This window comes from Vipera berus (genome assembly GCF_964194415.1).
Source record: "Vipera berus genome assembly, chromosome: 1".
Taxonomy (NCBI): Eukaryota; Metazoa; Chordata; class Lepidosauria; order Squamata; family Viperidae; genus Vipera; species Vipera berus.
In genome coordinates this window covers 264,647,506-264,665,671 of record NC_138202.1, presented here as the reverse complement: position 1 = coordinate 264,665,671, position 18,166 = coordinate 264,647,506, and positions in this window count along the sequence as shown.

Here is an 18,166-nt window from a genome sequence, read left to right as displayed (position 1 = left end):
CATCCACGGGACACTAGTACCCGTGCCGCCACAATTTTGAGAGGTTGATCGTATTGATAAGGAAAATATGAGAAAAGGGAAAAAGATTAAACAGATCAGACTATATGAAGCCGCTGGGTGAGATCATTTGTGGTTTTGGGGTGGGGTATCATCAGTACGCTGATGATACCCAACTTTTTCTTTCCACCCCGAACCAACCCAGCGATGCCCTCGCCGTGATGTCCCGTTGCCTGGAGGCGGTCCAGGTCTGGATGGGGAGAAACAGGCTTCATCTCAATCCCGCCAAGACTGAGTGGCTGTGCATATCGGCATCTCGGGCTAACCAGACTATTCCATCTCTAACGATGGGGGGTGAGGTGTTACCCCCTGTTGATAGGGCTCGCAACTTGGGCGTCCTCCTGGATTCATGACTCAATTTTGAAGACCATATAGGAGCCGTGACCAGGGGGGCTTTTCCCCAGGTTCGCCTGGTGCGCCAGTTGCGACCCTATCTGGACCGAGATGCCCTATGCACAGTCACTCACACGCTCGTGACCTCTCATTTAGACTACTGCAACGCTCTCTACATGGGGCTGCCCTTGAGGACCACTCGGAGGCTTCAGCTGGTGGAGAATGCGGCCGCGCGAGTTGTGATGGGGGTTTCCCGATACTCCCATGTAACACCTCTACTCCGCAAGCTGCATTGGCTCCCGGTTGCCCTCCGGGTGAGATTCAAGGTGCTGGTGATGACCTATAAAGCCCTAAATGGCTTGGGTCCGGGATATCTGAGGGAACACCTGCTGCCGGCATCAAGCTCCCTTCGTCCAGTGCGCTCCCACAGGGAGGGTCTTCTCAGGGTGCCACCAGTAAGAGATTGCCGGCAGACGACACCCAGGGATAGGGCCTTCTCAGTGGGTGTGCCTGCCCTTTGGAACCAGCTGCCAGTGGAGCTTAGGACTGCCCCCGACCTCCGTTCATTCCGCCAGGACCTGAAGACCTGGCTCTTCAAGCTCTCTGGCCCAGGCTGAGAATTTTAATTTTAATTTTAACTGGGGTTTTATTTGTTCAGGGACGGATATAATTTTTTTAATTGTTTTTAACTTTTGTATTTTTGTTTTTAATCACCCTGTAAACCACCCTGAGTCCTTCGGGAAAGGGCGGTATATAAATGTAATGAAATAAAAATAAATAAATAAATAAAATAAAACTGTACAATATGATATTATCCATCCCCTTCCCTTAGCTCTGTTTAAAATAAACGTAGGTTGATAATCCTGTTCACTAATCTTCGGTACACATATGCTTCATGTCTACTTTCATTAAGATATCTAAGGATGTTTTTTAGATGCTTCTAAACATTACTACATTTCTTTCTTTCTTTTTTTGCTGTGAGTTATGTAGGGAATTGTCATTTATTTTCTACACTTTAAGGACTATGTTTTTGTTTCACGCATGCATTTACTATTTTGCACTGAATGCCCCAGATATAAATCATACCTGGGGAATATTTTGGATATGACTCTGCTGCAGGGGAATTGTGGCTATTGCAGAATAAGTTTATTTATTTCAAGAGGTGTTTGCTGAAATGGAGAGAAATATATCAACTTTCAGATACATGGAAGAAATGCCCTTTTTCCATGTTAATAGCTTTTCTGCTGTCAAGAAAACTCAATGTCTTGTGGAAAATGAGCATAATATAAAATGAGAAATAAGGAAGTGATTTCTTAGAAGGAATTCATTCCTTGGACAATGAATAGATGTTGCTAACTTTTCTCCCAATTTAAGCACTAAACATAAGAAGTAATTAATAGTAATTAAGAAGAGCAAAAGATCATGGGCTGTAAGAATCATACATGCCAAGAACATTTGGCAAGAAATTTTAATCTCCTTTCCATTTTGACTTATTTTAAAGTAGAATACCCAGGACAGGAAGATATATTTTAAATAAATGGAAGTGTAAAGGGCCTCCAGACCCCATCTGGGAATTGGAGTAGTAGTTGCTAAAAACAAACAAACAAAAAGACCATGAGCATGTCAGAAACATGGATTGCTTTCAGATGGCTAACTTTTAATATCATCATTAAACATAAGCTATTAGTGCAATTTCATTGAACTGTCACCCCTTTTACAGACAAGATAGACAGACGGATGGACGGATGGATGGACGGATGGATGGATGGATGGAACAAAGAGCTCTGATATTGTTCCTGGGATCCCTTGGAGCCACTGTCCCAGCTTAGGAGTCACAGCCCTGAGTGCTCTATCATCACTGGGACCACTTTGGCCTTTACTTTCCATATCCTCTCTAGTACCTCCTTCAGCCACTGACGTATCGCCAGCTTCTCATTCTCCTTCCTGATAATGCTATCCTTTGACTTATATCTACCAGCACTGCTGTTCTGGGACCTTGTCTACTACCACAGTGTCTGGTTGTGTGGCCACTACCTGCCTATCCTTCTGTATCTGGAAGCCCCAGAGGATCTTAACCCTGTTATTCTCCACAGCCTTTTATGACACCTTTCATCTGAATTTTGGGAACTCTAGCTCACACACTGGGCAGACATTCCTAGACACAAATAGTGCCAGCTACTTGGTGGTGCCATTCAGTGTATGCTATTCCTGCCTGCATCTTACACCTTGCCAAAATCTCTTGGACTGTCTCTGAGGCCTCTCTGCACAGTTTGGGCCTCGGGCCTTTTCTAGTGTGGTTAGACCCTTGCTTCTATGGATCTGATGCTTAGTCCTTGTTCTTGAGCTACTCTGATCAGTGCCTCAATGCTGTCTTTTAATCCAACCCCTTCCAGCCACCGGTAGAATTTCCTAATGTCAGCCTCTTCAGCCAATCTGGGTGGGAGCCTGCTGCTAGCAGCTGATTCATCTGTGCTACTAGACATTCGTCCATAACTGTTAGTTTCTTTAGGCTCATGACCAGACCAAGTGCTGCCCAGCTACTCATGTTCTTGAGCCACTGTTTGATTTCTGATACTGCGTTGATGATTAGTTCCTGTTATGAGGGGTTGCAATGTGGTCTGCTTTCAGGTCCTACACCCACTTTGTGTTGGTATTATATGTCTTCTCTTTCTCCCAGATGTTCTTCCATGCAGATGTTTCCTGCTTAAATATACTTTTTTTGTTTTAGGTTTTGCTAATAAGTTTTTGTGATTGGAAGTCAACTACCTGTAAAGTGAGCATGACACATATATCTTCTTTGACATAGTCTCCTTGGCTATCTTTGATTAAATGTCAATGTTGCTGCGGTGTTACTGTTATTGATACATGTTTATTAGCCAGCTTTCCCTTATACTGTTAGAGGAATTGGACTTTTCCAACTCAAAGATTTTAATGTTTGAGAAGATACTCCAGGTGAATACCAGATATATTCCTTTTTTCCATTTGAGAAGGACAATTAAAGTAGTTAATGACACGGAAAAGATATAAAACTAACAGGAAATTATTTGTCATACTTAAATACTTAAATATTAAGCGCTCATAAACTCACTCAAAGAGACCGGCCAGATATGTAGTTCAAGTAATAAATACAGGGCTCATCATCTGGAATTCCATGGATTTAATATGGTTGATTTATTAAATGTGTAACAACCAAGTGACAGTTGGGCTGACTCTGTTACATTATCTACAAACACCATTCCTTTTACAGCTGCTTGATTCTATCTATCTTGACTGATGATGAATGAAGCATTTACTGTACAGTACACATGGATTTTCTTTTTCTTTTTTTCTTTCCCCCTTCCTATGCCTGTTGAACTAATTGCTGACTACAGATAGTCCTCGATGCACGACAGGTCATTTGGTGACCATTGAAAGTTACAAAGGCACTGAAAAAAGTAACGTGTGACGGTTTTGTATGCTTACGAATGTTGCAGCATCTCCATGGTCACGTGATCAGAATTAAAATGCCCAGCATCTGGCATGTATTTATGATTTATTCGAACAGGCCGGCCTGGCCTAATGGGGGATTGGTGGGGTTTTTATTGTTGTTTTATTGGGGTTTTAATATTGTATTTACTGTTTTTAGTGGGCAGATATTTAATTCTTTTTTAATTTTTGTAATTTTGTATTTTTATTCTTGCCCTGTTCACCGCCCTGAGTCCTTCGGGAGAAGGGCGGTATATAAATATTATTAAATAAATAAATAAATAAATAAATAAATGATGGTTGCAGGGTCCCGGGGTCACGTCATCTCCTTTTGTGACCTTCAAGGCGGAAGCTGGATTCACTTAACAACTGCAGTGACTCACGTAGCAACTGTGGCCAGAAAGATTGTAAAAAGGGGCAAAACTCACTTAACAGACATCTCGTCTAGCAACAGAAATTTTGGGCTCAATTGTGGTCGTAAGCCGAGGACTACTTGCATTGCTATGTAAGCTAGCTTGCTCCAACCTGGGGTCTTCCTAGTTATTGCGGAGTTGAATGGCAGACCAGTAGTCAGTTAGGAGGGCAGGGCTTACCTAAAATATCCGAAGCCCTAAATTTTAGAAGCCTGAGCAGTCTTATGTAACAAATTCTCAGGATTTACATCCCGTAATTCTTGTGTTTTCACTTTTTAGAGTGTGGTCAAGCCAAAGGAAAACGTATTAAATCAACAGATTCAAGCGTGACCTAAATGACTTTATTTATAGATAAAAGGCACAAATGCAACAAATGACTTTGTATGGATCAGTTAGTCGTGAAGCTGGCTAGAAGATGCAGTGGAAATTATCCTCAGGACCTTTCCGGATCTTAAAGGAGATGTAATCACTGGATACTGTATTTACAGTAAAGGCAGAATGAAAATGAATCTGGTTTTATTGGCAAGAAAGTGCTGGTTTTTATGTAGGCACAGTAAAAATGCATTAATAAGGCTCTTGCGTCTTGTTTTTTTGCAGAGCAAATGGCTATAATTTTACCACAAGAATATTTTGCAAAAACTGTTAAAGATCTCTCACTCTCTTTGTGTCTGTACACACAAACACAAACACACACACATATCCGCAGCATTGTATTAGTGAGGTTGTAACAAGGCATTTACACTGGGATAATTATAAATTATGAAACAATAAACATTATGTTTGTCTAAAATCTACTTTAAATGCTAGACTGTAACTCAGTGTAATAAAAAGCTTCATTTAAAGAGAAACATCATCTGGATGAATATGCTAGGTCTTGAAAAGCAAATCCATTTTACTGGGTCAAATTCTTTCTGAGATTGGCTTCATATTTGTAAAAATATTTTGAGGAAAATGGTGATGCAATGTTTCTTTTGCCCTTCCTACACAAACTATTCTTGCTTGTTGTATGAGCCTTATATTTGTTAGTGTGCCCTCTTGTGGCAAGCCTTTTAAATGCACATCAAAGACAAATTTTAATTTGATTGCAGCAGTAATAGTTTTCATTTTAATCTGATTCTTAACCCTTCATGTAACTGCATTGTAACATATTTAACTTGCTTTCTCATCTCAGCATTTAAATTTCTTCCAATGCTTTCGTTGGTTTCAAGCTCTTCTGTTTCTCCTAAAGCCTTCCTCTTTGATTTTTCTATAAACTTTCCTTACTACAAGGTTTATCCTGCTACACTGTAACTTCTGAAGACCTCGTCAAATAATCACAATTCAACATGCAAATTATATGTTTTGGGGGGAAATGCACAAGTGCACTACAGGAGGTCTTCCAGTTACAACCACAATTGAGCCCAAAATTTACGTTGCTAAGGGAAACATTTGCTAAGTGAGTTGCCCCATTTTACAGCTTTTCTTGCTACTGTTGTTAAGTGAATCATTGCGTTTGTTAAGTTAGTAACATGCTTGTTAAATACATCTGGCTTCCCCAGTGACTGTGCTTGCCAGAACGTCAAAAGCTGAGAGCATATCCCTACGACACTGCAGCCGTCATAAGTATGAGCCCGTTGCCAAGCACCTGAATTTTGATCATGTGACCATAGGGATGTTGCAACAGTTGTAAGTGTGAAAAACGGTCCTAAATCACTTTTTTCAGTGCCATTGTAACTTTTGAATGGTCACTAAATGAACTTTTGTTAAGTCGAGAACTACCTGTATTCAAATTCACTGGGAAATCAACAGCTACACTATCAAAGAAAGCAATGGGTTTGAAGTAATTCACTTCCAGATTGGGTGAATTAGAGATATATGTACTTACTTCTCCAGACTAATTCAAATTCCCAGATGGAGCCTTCCTCCATTTGTGGCCCTGTATATTCACTGCTACTACAACCCTCAGGATTTCAGCCAGCATGACCCGTAGCTGAAGTTGCATTAGGACATCCTAATACACCTGCAAGGTACAATATTGGAGAAGGCTGTCATTCTCTCCTTCGTTTCATTCCTCAACCTGATTTTGTCTTTTATCCTGAGAAGGCTCTGAGTTGGCTTTGATAACTTGTGTGATAGCTTCTAATAAAAACTGGGTACAGTCTTTAAAGTTACTAATTTCAGGGAATCAAATGTGACTTACTAATTTAGAAATGTCAACATAAAACAAGTGAATCAACTCTAAATCTAACTCCAATTTTCTCCAGTTTTTCTGAAAAGTAGCATTCTTGCTATTATAATCTATTTCAAGGTTGTCCCAATTGTCTTTCTTACACCCCAATAATAAATCATTTGGTTAGGGAAAACTTCCTCTTAGAAGAACATCTGGCCAAGGAATCTATCCGCAGACATCTTAAATTTCAAATATTATTCACAATATGAAGAAAGTATAGGAATATTATATGTAAATGATAACACCAATGATTTTTTGGGTATATACCCTTTTTCTCATACTCACAGCCCACAAGCTACATAGGGAAGACAATCCATATAATTTTCTGAAGACTTTGTAGGCACTGAAGATACTGCCTAATAAGACCAGGTTGCTGTACATATCGCATCAGTGCCCCAGCTGGACCTTGGTAAGTATTCTAAGAAAAGAAGGTGGCTTGGTGACTGTTGTGTACTGGGTTCTTTACAGCAAGCAGGAAACGAGGCGAGAGAGTTCAGGCAGGAACATGCTTTATTGAATGCAGGAACTGAACTGTTAACCAAGGCTTCTATGCAGCTATTTATACTGCTGGCCTCTAGGCGGTGGCCAATAAGTTTGAAGGAGCCTGTTGCTGCCCTAGAGCCAACCAATGGTGGTTCTGGAGACTGCTTGTCTGAGGAGCCAGCGACCGTTACTCAACTCCCTGATTAAGCAATCTCAAACAGCAATCAAGACACGTGGTACAGTTCAAGTAAAACTGGATGAACAGAGGGCCATATCGTAATCTGGGATCACGTCCCCGCTATTTTCGAGCTGTGGCGCGCTCCGACCCTCTGGCTCTCACCTGCTCTCCCGGGGAAGGGGGAGGGCAGACACCTGAGCTCAGGCTGATCTATTTAAATGCCAGGTCTGTTGTGAATAAAGCTCCCCTCATCCATGATTTGATCGAGGAGGAAGACACAGACCTGGCATGCATCACGGAAACTTGGTTGGGCCTGGAAGGAGGGGTCCCTCTGATTGATCTATGCCCTCCAGGTTTCCATGTGCTACATCAACCTTGGGCTCAGGGTAGGGGAGGTGGCATGGCGGTCGTTATTAGAGAGACCCTCCGTCCACGGGAGGCCACTGCCCCTCAGATAGACGGATGTGAGTCCCTCCTCTTAAGGTGGGGTCCTGGTGGTCAGTTGGGCCTGCTACTTGCATACCTCTCTCCAAGCTGCGTAGCAACGGCTCTGCCCAGGCTACTTGATGCCCTCTCGGGATTGGCGGTTGAATTTCCCAGACTTATGGTTCTGGGAGATTTTAATCTGCCTTCCCTGGGCGGTACATCGGAGGTGGCCCGAGAGTTCATGGCGTCCATGACGGCCATGGACCTGACCCAAATTATTCAGGACCCAACTCATGAGGGGAGAAACACACCTGATCTTATTTTTATCTCTGGGCAGTGGCTTAATGGTCTGGGGGAGGGGTTACTCCAACATCTCAACCCCTTTCATGGACAGACCATTATCTCCTGCGGTTGGGCCTCTGTCACGTCACCCCCCCGCTGTCAGGAGGCGGAACTGACCAGATGGTTCCGCCCCAGGTGCCTGATGGACCCAGATAAGTTCCAGATGGCGTTTGGATTGATTCCTACCTCTCTCTCCCACAGCCCGGTCGAGTCCTTAGTTAATGCCTGGCAACAGGCTGCCTTGGAGGCTCTTGACCGCGTTGTGCCTTTGCGGCTTCTGACCCGCCGTAGGTCCCGGCTCGCTCCTTGCTTCTCCAAGGACCTGCGGGAGATGAAACGCCAGAGAAGGGGCCTAGAGAGCATTTGGAGAACCAGTCGGTCTGAGTCTGACCGAACACAGTTAGGATCCTTTTCTAGATCTTATCTTGTGGCAATGGAGGTGGCAAAGCGCGCTTACTTCACCACCCTCATTGCGTCCGCAGATAACCGCCCGGCTGCCCTGTTTAGGGTGGTCCGCTCCCTTTTAAATCAAGGGACGGGAGAGGACCCCTTACGAGGACAGGCCGAGGAATTTAGTAAATATCTGGTGGACAAAATTGCTCAGATTCGGGCTGGTCTGGACTCTGACTGGGCAGTATCTGACGAGAGGAAAACGATGAGTTTGGCCGAGAACATTTGGGAAGAGTTTGATCCTGTGACTCCGGATGAAGTGGACAGGATCATGGGGAAATTAAGTGCCGCCACGTGTTTGTTGGACCCGTGTCCCTCCTGGCTGGTCTATGCCTCTCGGGAGGTTACACGAGGCTGGATCCTAGCAGTTAACAATGCCTCACTAAGTGAAGGGTACTTCCCTGCCGCCTTGAAAGAGGCGGTGGTAAGGCCCCTCCTTAAGAAACCTGCATTGGATCCAGCTATTTTAAATAACTTCCGTCCTGTCTCCAACCTTCGCTTTCTTGCGAAGGTTGTTGAGAGCGTGGTGGCACGGCAGCTCCCTTTGGTTCTGGAGGAAACTGAGTATCTGGATCCGTACCAATTGGGTTTCAGGCCCGGGTATAGCATGGAGACAGTATTGGTCGCGCTGGTGAATGATCTCTGGCGAGCCCGAGATAGGGGTTATTCCTCTGTCCTGGTCCTATTAGATCTCTCAGTGGCTTTTGATACCATCGACCACAGTATCTTGCTGCGTCGTCTTGAGGGGTTGGGAGTGGGAGGCACCATTCTGTGGTGGTTCTCCTCCTACCTCTCGGGCTGTTTGCAGACGGTGTTGGCAGGGGGGCAGAGGTCAACCCCTAGGCCCCTTAGTTGTGGGGTGCCTCAGGGGTCGGTACTCTCGCCTCTCCTGTTCAACATCTATATGAAGCCGCTAGGAGAGATCATCTGTGGCTTCGGGGTGAGGTATCATCAATATGCTGATGATACCCAGCTTTTCATCTCCACCCCAAACCAACCCAGTGATGCCCTCGATGTGATGTCCCGTTGCCTGGAAGTGGTACAGATTTGGATGGGAAAGAACAGGCTCCGGCTCAACCCGGCCAAGACTGAGTGGCTTTACGTACCAGCATCTTGTTTAGTCCAAGAGGTTCCATCTTTGGTTATAGGAGGAGAGATGTTACCTCCCGTTGATAGAGAACGCAATCTAGGCGTCCTCCTGGATTCACGACTCAGTTTTGAAGATAATATTGGAGTCGTGGCTAGGGGGGCATGTGCCCAGATTCGCCTGGTACGCCAGTTGCGCCCCTTTCTGGACCGAGATGCCCTACGCACAGTCACCCACGCACTTTTTACCTCCCGTATAGATTACTGCAATGCTCTCTACATGGGGCTGCCCTTAAAGACCACCCGGAGGCTTCAGCTGGTGCAGAGTGCGGCTGCACGGGTAGTGATGGGAGCACCCCGATACTCCCATATTACACCTCTCCTGCATGAGCTGCATTGGTTACCGGTTGCCCTCCGGGTGAGATTTAAGGTGCTGGTACTTATCTTTAAAGCCCTACATGGCTTAGGCCCGGGATACTTGCAGGACCATCTGCTGCCGGGAACGAATTCCCATCGCCCAGTACGCTCACACAGAGAAGGCCTCCTCAGGGTACCATCGGCTAGACAATGTCAGCTGGCGACCCCCAGGGGGGAGGGCCTTCTCTGTGGGAGCGCCAGCCCTGTGGAACCAGCTCCCCCATGAGCTTCGGATGGCCCAAGATCTCCAGTCCTTTCTCCGTGGCCTCAAAACATTCCTTTTCCACCTGGCTGACCTGGACTGACAGGGATTTTAATTATGTTTTTAATTTTTTAACTCTAATTTTTAATTTATTTTAATTTTAATTTTAATTTATTGTACAGAGGCCTTTAATTTTAATTTTATCTTAACTTCTGTATTTATTGTATGTTATTGTTGTTAGCCGCCCTGAGTCCTTCGGGAGATAGGGCGGCATATAAGTCCCAATAATAAATAAATAAATAAATAAATAAATAAATAAATAAATAAATAAATAAATAAAAAAAACAGGCCCAATACATTACAGTGACAGTGGCCTCACAACAAAACTTGATCTGCCAGGTCTTCCAGGAACTGTGGGAGTTGCTGGTTTGGCTTGGCTGGGCTTGGCTGGGCTAGGCACTGAGTCGCTGTATCCCTTTCCACCAAGCATCACTTTCAGAGACAGTCATAGGCTTTTAAGCAGTGGCAGTGTGGAGGGGAGCCTGGGGAAGATGGGCTGAGAGGCTGGGGTTGACACTCCCCCCCCCCACACACATAAGATTCTCTCTATTAAGTAAGGAGTGGGAAAGTCAACAAAAAAGCAAGCAAATATGCCCCATTTATCTTCAAGGTAAAGGAAAGAAGATAGGAGTTTGACAAGCAAGGAAAGGAAGAAAGAAGAAGATTGAACAAAAGACTAAATTCTCTGCTCAGCAAGGGCAGAGAGAGAGGAAGAAAGAGAGAGAATGAGAGAGGAGGGAGGGAGGGAGAGGAAAGAGGGAGAGGGAAAAAAAGGAAACCAGTTGAACTGGGATGGATTTCCTAGATTAGATCATCTTAGATATGATCAGGGGGGAAATGACATGGTTCTTGTTCACAGTTTGTTTCACAAGAAGCTCTAATTCACATTTTTTAAAAATGTAATAAGTGTATCTTGAAGAGTACACTGTGATACAGTATTTTTCGTTCCCTTCAGCTTTGACTCACTAGAGACTTTTTGTATCAATGTAGGAAAAGGCTTCAGGTTTTTACCCTCCTCTTAATCCTCCGAATCTTTGAATTTGAGGTCCCAGGATAGCAGATTCACCACAAATACCAAACCTAAAAAGCCACCAGAAAGCAACAAAAATGAGGGTTTAGGATTTTAAATCCAGTTTCAAGAACAGAAAGATTATACTCTTACTCTTGAAGATTTTGCACCAAAATCAATAGCATCTTTTCAAAACAGTCAAGTTTTGGATTTTATCCAAACACAGCTGAATTTGTTCTGCCTGTCTAAGCTTTCTTGGGAGTTTGTTGCATGATTATTAATACTAAAGACTTGAAAGGCAATTGATTTCACTCAATATGGAAAGTATTCCAAATAGCAGGCAGCAGCTAACAAAACTCAATCTCTGTTAAGAAAGTATGGTAAAGTAAAAGTAAAGTTTCCCCCGCACATGCGTGCTAGTCGTTTCCGACTCTAGGGGACAGTGCTCATCTCCGTTTCAAAGCCGAAGAGCCAGCGTTTGTCTGAGGATGTCTCCGTGGTCATGTGGCCGGCATGACTAGACGCCAAAGGCGCACGGAACGCTGTTACCTTCCCACCGTAGTGGTCCCTATTTTTCTACTTGCATTTTTACATGCCTTCAAACTGCTAGGTTGGCAGAAGCTGGGACAAGTAACAGGCGCTCACTCTGTTACGCAGCACTTGGGATTCGACCCGCCAAACTGCCGACCTGATCGATAAGCTCAAAGTCCTAACCCACTGAGCCACCGCGTCTCATTAAGAAAGTATGACAAAGATTAAAAAGACAAAAGAGGGGGGAAAATCATACACCTGAAGCATAATTGGGCTGGAGAAGAGGATGAGGAGGAGAAAGGTGAGAGTGGGGAATGAAGAAAAAGGAAGTGGGAGGAGGAGGAAGGTGAGGATGAGGGGAAGGTGGTGGAGATTTGTTGTCTTGATTGCAAATATCTATATGGCCAATTGCAAATTATCCCAATAGCTGAGAACAAGGGATTCATAATGTGTCCAAGCACATGTTGGGAATTGTCACCCCTCCAAGTATATTAGGAGCACTAAAAGTTTTGGGTTGCAAAAATCTGTCGGATATAAATTTTATTGAGATATAAAAAATTGTGATATAAAATACCAGTGAAAATAAAGACAGTAGGGAAATGATAAAGTGAGAGAAATGGGAAAGAAAAGTGTGGAATAAAGAGGAAGGGGTGGGGAAAGCAAGGGGTTCTAACTTTTTTCAGTAAAGTAAAATACAAAATAAAATTACAACCTCAACTTTTTATTTTAAGCACTTAATAAATACTACCCATTTCTGTAAAAACTACATAATCTACCCAATAAACCCAAAGTAAATTTTTGTTTTCCGGCCTTGGATACAAAAACCTAGCAGCGGTTTTCAGGTAGAAACAAAACTAGATATATTATTTTCTGTCATTAAAACAGTTATTTTTGCCATGTCTGCTAGTTCCATCACTTTTTCCATCCATTCTTCCACTGTGCGTGTGTGTGTGTGGGGGGGGGGTGTTTGCAAAAATCTGGACAAGTAAGAGTTCTCAGCAAAGACACACAAAGAACTCTCTTTGCTGCCCTCTGGTGGCTGTTTAATTTTTGTAGCTCTCATATGTTGGCCTTGTTAAAAGTTGATGAGATTTGTCTTACAATATGCTACAGGAGGGAGAAAATGACAAATTTTCACCACCAACTCCCAAATGGAAAAGGAAAAGAAACTAGCCGCTGTTGTTTAATATTTTCTTGAGGCCTAACAATGTAAAGAAATCTTCACCATTTTTTTGCGGCAGAACGGCAACAAATAGAATTGAAACTTAATTGTGAGTACTAATAAAGGAGAATATTTGTAGCTGAGGGTTGAAATGAGGGATCCTTGCTGCTCTCTAAGTTTGCTTGTTTTCTTCCAGACATTTCATTACCCAAAGTAGGTAACATCATCAGTTGTTAGTATTGTTTATCTGACTGCTGGTCTGATGTTAACCTTGGAGTTAATTTATGCTTCCACAAATACAACCAAAAATATGGATCAGATATGTAGACGATACCTTCATCATAATAAAAAAGGACCAATTAGAGAACACCCACAGAACCAGCAATAACATTTTTAAAGGAATCCAGTTTACTAGAGAAGAAGAAAACAACAACCCGCTACCCTTCCTGGACATCCTGATCAGCAAATACTACAAACTAGAAGTGCAAGTCTACAGAAAAACCACCCGTACTAACCAGGTGCTCCACTACCAAAGCAACAACCCAACCTCTCACAAGAGAAGTTGCGTAAGGACTTCATTTAGACAAGCCCAAACGTACTGCAGCAACCCGGAACAGCAGAAAAACAAAATGGAGCATCTATGCAACATATTCCAACAAAATAGATATCCACGCAACTTTATCAGAAAGTTCTTGACCACTCAACCCAATAGGCACAACCAACACAAACCTTAAAAGGAATTACACCGCTATAAATCAAGAATATCTCAGAAACCACCAACAGGCAACTACAACTGTATGGAATCAGCCTAGCACACAAGCCAATTAAAACCTTTCAAAGCATCCTAAGCAGGCCAAAAGACCCAACAACTCCAGAAGAAAAAAAACAGGAGTCATCTATAACATACAATGTAAGGACTGCAACAACCACTAAGTAGGACAAACAGGCAGAAGATTGGCAGAACACATCCACGAACACCAGCTGGCGGTCAGAAGACATAATGAAAAGTCTTTAATTTCACAGCATATAGACGGGTTTAACCATAGTTTCAATTGGGAAAATGTGACCATCCTAGACCAAGCCAAGTCCAAAAATGCCAGGGAATTTCTAGAAGCCTGGCACTCTGACAAATCATCCAGCAATAGACAAATAGATGTTAACAACATCTATAGATTATGTAAAAGAGACAATCAACCAGCCCAAAAAGGAACAAAAAGACCCAAGCCACCTCTCCTCCAGCAATCAGCACCCATATCAGCATAGATTAACTCCAAGGTTAACATCAGACCAACAATCAAGTAAACAATACTCCAATCAAGAAATTGCCAAAGAAGTGGAACAGCAAGTACTCCAGTCAAAGAATCTCTAAGACCACCTTCACTAACATTGACAGGCAACCCACTGAAATATAAACTGACAGCAAATAGTACTCCTTATCAGCACTGATGATGTTACCTAGTTTGGGTGTTGAAACATCTGCAGGAAAACAAGCAAGCTCAGAGAGCACCAAGGACCCCTTAGTTGTGAGCAAACATGCTCATTTACTAGCAATTGCTAAGCACATTGGTTTGTGCTTAAATTGTAAGCCGCCCTGAGTCTTTGGAGAAGGGCGGGATATAAATGGGATTAAAAAAAATTGTTAGATTCTCTCCTCTTTTTTCTCTCCTTTGAAAGTAAAAAAAAAAGGTAACAAATCACATCCCATGAGAAAGCACCAAAGCAAAACATTTACCATACAGACAAACACAATGCTACAATTAAGATGAGGAAAAAAAAATATGCTACCACTATATTGGAGGAACTGTTGTTCTAACAAGGGTTCAATGCTGGCAAGGAGGAAGGAAAATCCACAACTAAAAAATGAAACACAGATTGCCTTAAAATGACACGTTTGACACACGTTCACAGCCTGCCTGTCAGTTGCACTACTGCTCTCTGATGTTCCCCAACCTTTCCCCTTTGTGGACTGGTGGGGGGAGAGGGGATGGTTCCATGTGAAAGGCGGGTATACCCACGAGCAGCTCCATTTGTGAGAGCACATGCATTCACCCGCTGCCCGCCACTTCCGCGGCCCGGTTCTGAAGGGCTCAAGGCCCGTTAGTAGGCCATGGCCCTTGATTGTGAGACCCCTGCACTAATGGTTATCTTTAGGACAATTTGTCTCCACCAGATGTCTACATCCCTTAAAGAAGAGGTCCCCAACCTTTTGGGCACCAGGGACTGGTTCCGTGAAGAAAAGTTTTTCCGCGGACTGGAAAGCGCGTGGATTTGTGTGCTGCCTGCATCCCACCGATGGGGCTTTGCTTATTTGTGTGGACCGGTTGCTGGCATGCCACAGCCTGGTACCGGTTCATGGACCAGGGGTTGAGGACCCCTGCCTTAAAGCTCATTGGTCAAGCAGTTCCTCATTCCTAACAAATCATTCTCTTTCTTTTTTCTCTCTTGTAGTTAACTGCCTGTTTGCTTGGCTGGCAAGTCTTGCTCAGTGCTGCAATGCTTTTTTTTTTAAAGGCATTTAGCAGTACAATGGCCAGTGATTGCTTGCATGACATTATTAAATCTAATTCAGGAAATGGGCCAAGTTTCTCTGAATGAAAACACTGTCTTTTTAGATTAGGTCACATTTCCAGGTTGCTTCTCAGGATGGTTTCCTTTTTTTTGCACCATGCTATTGGGGGGAAAGATAGTGAAAATAAGACAGAGGTCAGTTCGAGTCAGCTGTGCTGAATTAAAAGAAATAATTCTACATCTGTGCCCCACATCACCCCACACGTAGGGTCTCCAGTTCCATATCTGTTTAGGAAGGAAGCCAAGGGTTAGCCTGACTGCTGAAAAAATCAAGAACTCTTTTAATTACATGCTTAATTCCGGTTTCTGCTGCTTGTTCAGGAATAGAAAGTGAATTCAGTTTATTTAAAAGCAGAACCCTTTGATAATTATTAATTCAAAGATATGATGTTTAACCGTTTGGTAAAGATGCAATAAAATTGATGGGAGAATAAAAACTGAAAATAGGAGGCGATTATTTTTTGGTGGGGTTACATCCACCATCTCTTGCAGCCCTCTGGTCTACATGACTTTAAGCAATAAAATCAGTGGTGGGATTCAAATATGTGAACAACCAGTTCTCTGTGTGGATGCCGCTTCCGGAAGTCCATTCTGGGCCTGGGCAACAAAAAATTAGCTACCAGTTCTGCCGAAGTGGTGTGAACCGGCTGAATCCCACCACTAAATAAAATGCAAGTGCTTTTCCAGCACAATCCCTATAGGTTACATTTGCATACATCCCTAAAGTTAAAACAACTATTAACAACTATTGCTTGAATGTTATGACATATGCCGGATGCACAATAAAGTAATAATGTGGTTGTGGGGAAAATAAAAGGAGTATTAAATGTGTTTGCTACCTTGAGTTGTTTATAAAAATAAAAAAGGCGGGATATAAATAAAATAAATATAAATAACATTAAAACCAATCAGATAAGATCCATATAGAAAATTTCCTGCCATTTCTTTCTGTAAGAAAACAATAAGCTTCTTGTGGCAATAGATAGATAGATAGATAGATAGATAGATAGATAGATAGATAGATAGATAGATAGATAGATAGATAGATAGATAGATAGATAGATAGATAGACAGACAGACAGACAGACAGACATGTACATTCATAATAGTTTCCCACAAAAATATAATTTCTATTGGTGAATAGTGCATTGGAAATGTGCCCTGAAATATTACATTGGTTTCTGACCATTCCAAATCCATTACAGAATTATTGAAGCAAAGATGTCATAACAATGGCTGCAGTTTCCTATTTGACAATAATAATTGTGCTTTTTGGAAAAAGAAACTAACAATGTTGGGGTGGGGGGGAGAAATGGGGTAAGTATAATTTCCTTCCTTTTCAAACAGCAAAGCGCTGTTCTCCATCAGTGCTTCCTGTTTGTTATTTTGTGTGTGTGTGTGTGCGCCTGTGTCTATACACATATACACTTACATGCATGTATAGAGATACCAATTATTGTATGCTTCACCTGTGGTTTGGTCTTTCCAAATACATGAGAACGCTCAGCTAGTGTGGGAGTTCATTTAATACGTCTAGTCAGAGAAAAGCTGATATAGAGAGTATCCGTATTAGCTATCTATCCTCTACTTAAAAGAGAGCTGGCAAAAAAAAAAACTAGCTGAGGTTTTGCCAAGGTCTTTCTACAGTCAACATACTGTACATACTGCCAGAGAGATGAATCAAAATCCTTCAGATAATACACATAACACAATTATACATGTACACAGACACACACAGACACATACAGATACATGCACATAGACACAGAGAGACATCTATAGTCAGTTTGTTTGTTTTTTTACTTCTGGTGACTGTCTGGGTTCACTGTAGTTTTCTTGGCAATATTTTTCAGAAGTGGCTTGCTATTGCTTGCTTTCTAGGACTGGGAGAGAGTGACTGGCCCAAAGTCACCCAGCAGGCTTCATGCCCAAATCAGGACTGGAAGAACTCAGACTCCAGGTTTCTAGCCTTAACCAAACTGGCTCATATATATTAATATATTCATACATACATGCACACACACACACATGCACACACACACACATGCACACACACACACACACACACACAGTAGGATTTATTAAATATGTTTTACAACTTGGGAAAGTGAAATTGAATAAATGGTCTACATTCTGTGACCTAATATCGGAGAGAAAGGAACAGCTGAACTTTTAACTCATCATTTCCAAAAACTGTTTGGCCATTCCATGAGGAGTTAAAGGGTTGGACTTGAGCAGCTTACCGCCAGCGCTCAGATGGCTTTTGCCCCAGTTCACTTTAATCCGATAATGCCATTTGGCTCATCCAATACTGGAAAAAAAATGTAGTGGCTTCTTTCAGCTAATATTGTACTTCTAGTTCTTATCTGCCCCACTGGCCTTTCCTTTTCCTCATTATGTCTACATGGCTTTCAAGTTTAAAACTGCTGAGACAAAGGTAAAGAAAATCAAGCTGGCACTGAACTCAAGGACTCTTATTGTCTCTGACATATGGCAGGTATTTGGAAGAACAATAGCCTTAATTCCAATAAGCTGTTTTGTTAGCCTTGTCAGTCTTTCAAAGTAAAAATGAATTTTGCTGGTGAGAACTATTTATGGGTCTTGTCAACCATTAGTGTTCCATCAGAGAGAATTTGCTTAATATGTAAAGTGAGAGCAGTGGGAAGGTGATTTAGAAATGTTTTAATAGCCTAGATACACAATTCTGTAGTATCACCAGCTAATATTTTATTCTGACCAGAATCTGCATAAATCCTTTCAAGCTTCCTCTGTTGG